Below are 7500 nucleotides of genomic sequence, written 5' to 3'. Positions count from 1 at the left end.
GACATGATCGGGGACTTTGCGCTATACGCGTAGGACGGGCGAACCGACATGACCGGGGACTTTGCGCGTACGATCGAGCTATGGTCGAACCGACGTGACTCGGGTATTTTTTTCTTAATTTCTCGAAAAATGACCTTATAACTGGTATGTTTTTTCATTAATCAATCTATATTTATCCTTCGCAATTTTTTATATTGTTAATTTTTTCTGTTCTTTCATCAGAAATTGATTTTTCGTAACTTTTCTTATCGAGAAAAAAAAAATTTAATTTTTTTGAAAAAATATAATATTGACCTTTCATTTATACCGTCATGTTAATATAAATTATAATTTTTCTTTACCGGGGAACTATGAACGATATATATATAGAACGGGCGAACCGACATGACCGGGGACTTTGCGCTATACGCGCAGGACGGGCGAACCGACATGACCGGGGACTTTGCTCCATACGCGTAAGACGGGCGAACCGACATGACCGGGGACTTTGCGCGTACGATCGAGCTATGGTCGAACCGACGTGACTCGGGTGTTTTTCTCTTAATTTCTCGAAAAATAATCTTATAACTGGTATGTTTTTTCATTAATCAATTTATATTTATCCTTCGCAATTTTTTATATTGTTAATTTTTTCTGTTCTTTCATCAGAAATTGATTTTTCGTAACTTTTCTTATTGAGAAAAAAAAAATTTAATTTTTTTGAAAAAATATAATATTGACCTTTCATTTATATTATACCGTCATGTTAATATAAATTATAATTTTTTTTTACCGGGGAACTCTGAACGATATATATATAGAACGGGCGAACCGACATGACCGGGGACTTTGCGCCATACGCGTAGGACGGGCGAACCGACATGACCGGGGACTTTGCGCTATACGCGCAGGACGGGCGAACCGACATGACCGGGGACTTTGCGCTATACGCGTAAGACGGGCGAACCGACATGACCGGGGACTTTGCGCGTACGATCGAGCTATGGTCGAACCGACGTGACTCGGGTGTTTTTTTCTTAATTTCTCGAAAAATAACCTTATAACTGGTATGTTTTTTTTTTCATTAATCAATTTATATTTATCCTTCGCAATTTTTTATATTGTTAATTTTTTCTGTTCCTTCATCAAAAATTGATTTTTCGTAACTTTTCTTATCGAGAAAAAAAAAATTTAATTTTTTGAAAAAATATAATATTGACCTTTCATTTATACCGTCATGTTAATATAAATTATAATTTTTCTTTACCGGGAACTCTGAACGATATATATATAGAACGGGCGAACCGACATGACCGGGGACTTTGCTCCATACGCGTAAGACGGGCGAACCGACATGACCGGGGACTTTGCGCGTACGATCGAGCTATGGTCGAACCGACGTGACTCGGGTGTTTTTCTCTTAATTTCTCGAAAAATAACCTTATAACTGGTATGTTTTTTTCATTAATCAATTTATATTTATCCTTCGCAATTTTTATATTGTTAATTTTTTCTGTTCCTTCATCAAAAATTGATTTTTCGTAACTTTTCTTATCGAGAAAAAAAAAATTTAATTTTTTTGAAAAAATATAATATTGACCTTTCATTTATACCGTCATGTTAATATAAATTATAATTTTTCTTTACCGGGGAACTCTGAACGATATATATATAGAACGGGCGAACCGACATGACCGGGGACTTTGCTCCATACGCGTAAGACGGGCGAACCGACATGACCGGGGACTTTGCGCGTACGATCGAGCTATGGTCGAACCGACGTGACTCGGGTGTTTTTCTCTTAATTTCTCGAAAAATAATCTTATAACTGGTATGTTTTTTTCATTAATCAATTTATATTTATCCTTCGCAATTTTTATATTGTTAATTTTTTCTGTTCTTTCATCAGAAATTGATTTTTCGTAACTTTTCTTATTGAGAAAAAAAAAATTTAATTTTTTGAAAAAATCTATTATTGACCTTTCATTTATACCGTCATGTTAATATAAATTATAATTTTTTTTTACCGGGGAACTCTGAACGATATATATATAGAACGGGCGAACCGACATGACCGGGGACTTTGCGCCATACGCGTAGGACGGGCGAACCGACATGACCGGGGACTTTGCGCTATACGCGCAGGACGGGCGAACCGACATGACCGGGGACTTTGCGCCATACGCGTAAGACGGGCGAACCGACATGACCGGGGACTTTGCGCGTACGATCGAGCTATGGTCGAACCGACGTGACTCGGGTGTTTTTTTCTTAATTTCTCGAAAAATAACCTTATAACTGGTATGTTTTTTCATTAATCAATTTATATTTATCCTTCGCAATTTTTTATATTGTTAATTTTTTCTGTTCTTTCATCAAAAATTGATTTTTCGTAACTTTTCTTATTGAGAAAAAAAAAATTTAATTTTTTGAAAAAATATAATATTGACCTTTCATTTATACCGTCATGTTAATATAAATTATAATTTTTTTACCGGGGAACTCTGAACGATATATATATAGAACGGGCGAACCGACATGACCGGGGACTTTGCGCCATACGCGTAAGACGGGCGAACCGACATGACCGGGGACTTTGCGCGTACGATCGAGCTATGGTCGAACCGACGTGACTCGGGTGTTTTTCTCTTAATTTCTCGAAAAATAACCTTATAACTGGTATGTTCTTTTCATTAATCAATTTATATTTATCCTTCGCAATTTTTATATTGTTAATTTTTTCTGTTCTTTCATCAAAAATTGATTTTTCGTAACTTTTCTTATCGAGAAAAAAAAAATTTAATTTTTTTGAAAAAATATAATATTGACCTTTCATTTATACCGTCATGTTAATATACTTATAATTTTTTTACTCTGAGCGATATATATAGAACGGGCGAACCGACATGACCGGGGACTTTGCGCGTACGGTCGGGCCACCGAACCGACATGACTCGGGCATTTTTTCTTAATTTCTCGAAAAATAACGTTATAACTGGTATGTTTTTTTTCATTAATCAATTTATATTTATCCTTTGCAATTTTTTTATTGTTAATTTTTTTTGTTCCTTTATTAAAAATTAATTTTTCGTAACTTTTCTTATCGAGAAAAAAAAAATTTAATTTTTTTGAAAAAATCTATTATTGACCTTTCATTTATACCATCCTGTTAATATATTTGTAATTTTTTTTACCAATTTGTATAATGATAATGATCATCGATCGAAGTCTAAGTTCCAGCGTACCCTCCGCTCGGTCTGTCGCTACAGCGGTTTTGCACCATAAGCGGCCGTGCATTAGCCCGGTCGGCGCCGACATGGTGGCCGGCCGTTCGGTTACTGTAAGAGAAGCGACGGTCCGGTGCGGCCGGGCGGAGCAGCGTCGGGCGCGTGTCCGTTCTACGATCTCGGTCGAGATACGGTACACCGCTCCTCGGGAAATACTTTCTCGACTGTTTCTGTCCGGTTCTTACCGATCTTTCTCCACACTGCATAGCCGCGAGTCGGTGTCTATGACCGAATGGCTCTTGAGCGGCAAAGCGACCTATAGGGGGACGCTGGTGACCTGTATGTATGGCTTTTGCCATGTGTACTTGTACGACTGAGCATCAACTTTTAGCCTCGAGCGATCGGGCCTTTCTAACACCTAAGGATATATAAATCCCTAGGGCGTACGGGCGTGTCGAATAGTTCTTGGTGGCTTGCAATACGACACGTTTCGTATGATGAGCTTTGAGTTTGTAAAAGTGAGAGAAAAGAAACGACGTGCGATGTTATTGTAACACCACGTTGTTAAATAAAACACAATATTATATTATAATTTTTATATATATGATATTGTGAAGTATGATTCTTGAAATTGTGAATGAACGGGGCATATTGTGGAAGTGCTGATATTACATTGGGATATGCCTCAGCGTGAATTTATATTACGCGCTTTATGAAATTAAATTTTTCAAAAGGTTACCAAATGTTTAGCATGCTTGATACGTGCTCGAATATTTATAAAGACCTATTGTAGTCGATCGGTGAGGGGCACCGACGACGAAAAATATATATATGTCAAAATTGGCAAAATATATTAATAATAAACTAAGATCCCTGGTTGATCCTGCCAGTAGTCATATGCTTGTCTCAAAGATTAAGCCATGCATGTCTCAGTACATGCCGAATTAAGGTGAAACCGCGAATGGCTCATTAAATCAGTTATGGTTCATTAGATCGTGGACACATTTACTTGGATAACTGTGGTAATTCTAGAGCTAATACATGCAAACAGAATTCCTCTCAGAGATGGGAGGAATGCTTTTATTAGATCAAAACCAATCGGTGGCGGACGGCTCGTCCGTTCGTCCATCGTTTGTTTTGGTGACTCTGAATAACTTTGTGCTGATCGCATGGTCATCTAGCACCGGCGACGCATCTTTCAAATGTCTGCCTTATCAACTGTCGATGGTAGGTTCTGCGCCTACCATGGTTGTAACAGGTAACGGGGAATCAGGGTTCGATTCCGGAGAGGGAGCCTGAGAAACAGCTACCACATCCAAGGAAGGCAGCAGGCGCGCAAATTACCCACTCCCGGCACGGGGAGGTAGTGACGAAAAATAACGATACGGGACTCATCCGAGGCCCCGTAATCGGAATGAGTACACTTTAAATCCTTTAACGAGGACCAATTGGAGGGCAAGTCTGGTGCCAGCAGCCGCGGTAATTCCAGCTCCAATAGCGTATATTAAAGTTGTTGCGGTTAAAAAGCTCGTAGTTGAATCTGTGTGTCACAGTGTCGGTTCACCGCTCGCGGTGTTTAACTGGCATTATGTGGTACGTCCTATCGGTGGGCTTAGCTCCTTGCGGGCGGTCCAACTAATATCCCATCGCGGTGCTCTTCACTGAGTGTCGAGGTGGGCCGATACGTTTACTTTGAAAAAATTAGAGTGCTTAAAGCAGGCTACCTTTGCCTGAATACTGTGTGCATGGAATAATGGAATAGGACCTCGGTTCTATTTTGTTGGTTTTCGGAACCCCGAGGTAATGATTAATAGGGACAGATGGGGGCATTCGTATTGCGACGTTAGAGGTGAAATTCTTGGATCGTCGCAAGACGGACAGAAGCGAAAGCATTTGCCAAAAATGTTTTCATTAATCAAGAACGAAAGTTAGAGGTTCGAAGGCGATCAGATACCGCCCTAGTTCTAACCATAAACGATGCCAGCCAGCGATCCGCCGAAGTTCCTCCGATGACTCGGCGGGCAGCTTCCGGGAAACCAAAGCTTTTGGGTTCCGGGGGAAGTATGGTTGCAAAGCTGAAACTTAAAGGAATTGACGGAAGGGCACCACCAGGAGTGGAGCCTGCGGCTTAATTTGACTCAACACGGGAAACCTCACCAGGCCCGGACACCGGAAGGATTGACAGATTGATAGCTCTTTCTTGATTCGGTGGGTGGTGGTGCATGGCCGTTCTTAGTTGGTGGAGCGATTTGTCTGGTTAATTCCGATAACGAACGAGACTCTAGCCTGCTAAATAGACGTAACTTATGGTATCTCGAAGGCCCTCGGCTTCGGTCGGTGGGTTTTACTACCAACGTACAAACAAATCTTCTTAGAGGAACAGGCGGCTTCTAGCCGCACGAGATTGAGCAATAACAGGTCTGTGATGCCCTTAGATGTTCTGGGCCGCACGCGCGCTACACTGAAGGAATCAGCGTGTTTTCCCTGGCCGAAAGGCCCGGGTAACCCGCTGAACCTCCTTCGTGCTAGGGATTGGGGCTTGCAATTATTCCCCATGAACGAGGAATTCCCAGTAAGCGCGAGTCATAAGCTCGCGTTGATTACGTCCCTGCCCTTTGTACACACCGCCCGTCGCTACTACCGATTGAATGATTTAGTGAGGTCTTCGGACTGGTGCGCGGCCAATGTCTCGGCATTGCCGATGTTACCGGGAAGATGACCAAACTTGATCATTTAGAGGAAGTAAAAGTCGTAACAAGGTTTCCGTAGGTGAACCTGCGGAAGGATCATTAACGAATGAAACATACAAAAGAGAATGCGTAACAAAAAAGAGAGATAAACAAGGAGAAGGATAAAATGGAATTTCGATTCCATTACCAAATACCAAAATGTACTTTGTACATCGAACGAATAATGAAATCACGGAACGATGGCTTACGTGAGGAGGAAAGAAAAAGAAATCCCTTCCGTCCGTTGTATCCGTTGATTTCGATCATTTTCGAATTTTTTTCTTACCAGACACGAAAATTCGACACGAAGAGAGAGGAATAACGATAAATAAGCTCGAAGAGACGCTTGCGTGAAGGTCTATTTATCGAATAAACGGACCCGCCGTCTCGACGAGATGAATGTCGTTATGGTACGCAAAAAGATACAAAGGGACGCTTGCGTGAGATCGTCGTCGTCGTGTGTGCGTTTACGGATGCATATACGGACGCGATCCGCCGTCTCGATGATGTATATTTTTAATAAAGATTTATAAAGGTACGGTTTGCACGTACGTGTACGTATCACGTATGTATATGCATAATGGTATATACAAAATGATAAAAAAGAAAAAAAAGCGCTTGCGTGAGGTCGAATTTTTAAATGACCCGCCGCTTTAATAACATTACGTCCCTACTGAAATATATTGAAAACACAAAAATAAAATGACAAATGGCTTGACAACACAATAAGGCGCTTGCGTGAGGTCTTTTTTAAATAGACCCGCCGTCTTTATGAACGTATATGCGTGCGTTGCGTATGTGTATGTATATAGATACGTGCAAGAAAAGTACCAAATTCACATTTCTGTACCTCCTTTCTCTTTTTTATTTTCGTTGCCTGAGCTCCCGTTATAAAACGGGAGATGGACGAGACCGCACACCAAGACTTTGGGATCGAACGAAGCTGTCGAGATAATGATAATCGAAAAAGCGGTAAGGACAAGTAGCGCGTCGATAGTAAAACGAAATCGAAGGATGGACGAGCCGCCGTCGAACTTTGTTTCGCGACGTTCTCTTCGATGGATACCAGTTCGACCTCTTTTCTCTTATACGCTATAATCATTCTCGAATCGTGCTTCCTACCCATGGGTGGATGGTGTGATGGTCGTCGTCGTTGTAAGCTTTAAACCGACGAAACCAAGAACGGCGAAACCAAGATGCATCGCGTCGACGTGAGCCCGATTTTATCGCTTCTTATTTAAAAGTTGAAACGTTGTTCGTTCAGAGGGGAATATCGAATTATGTTCGGTTATACAGAGAGGCCATCGTGTCGTGAGTCGGACACCCGTACCGTTAGCGGATATTCGCTTCGGAAATTGGGAGGTAAGACCGCTCGAGGCCAACCGAAATTCGTATCCCATCGAATTTTATCGAGAATGCAATATATACCTGAACGAATTATAGTTTTCAATATCGAATTTTTTTAAGCGTATGGGCTCTGCGACCATGCTTCGAAGAAGAGTCGTTCTCTCCAGGTTGAGCGACGGTTTAAAAAAAAAAAAAGGATTCAGTATCAGGGTATCCTC

General features: G+C 41.1%; 1 non-coding gene across 1 annotated transcript; it reads left to right on the top strand.

Moving 5' to 3' along the window:
• The first annotated feature begins 4076 nt into the window (after positions 1 to 4076).
• LOC133667763 (small subunit ribosomal RNA) lies at positions 4077 to 5998 on the top strand. Its single transcript, XR_009833366.1, has one exon. It is a non-coding gene; the product is annotated as a small subunit ribosomal RNA (ribosomal RNA).
• Positions 5999 to 7500: the final 1502 nt, after the last annotated feature.

The sequence above is a fragment of the Apis cerana genome, unplaced genomic scaffold (assembly GCF_029169275.1).
Source record: "Apis cerana isolate GH-2021 unplaced genomic scaffold, AcerK_1.0 scaffold3_AcerK, whole genome shotgun sequence".
In the NCBI taxonomy this organism is placed as follows: Eukaryota; Metazoa; Arthropoda; class Insecta; order Hymenoptera; family Apidae; genus Apis; species Apis cerana.
This window is presented reverse-complemented; position numbering and strand designations above follow the sequence as displayed.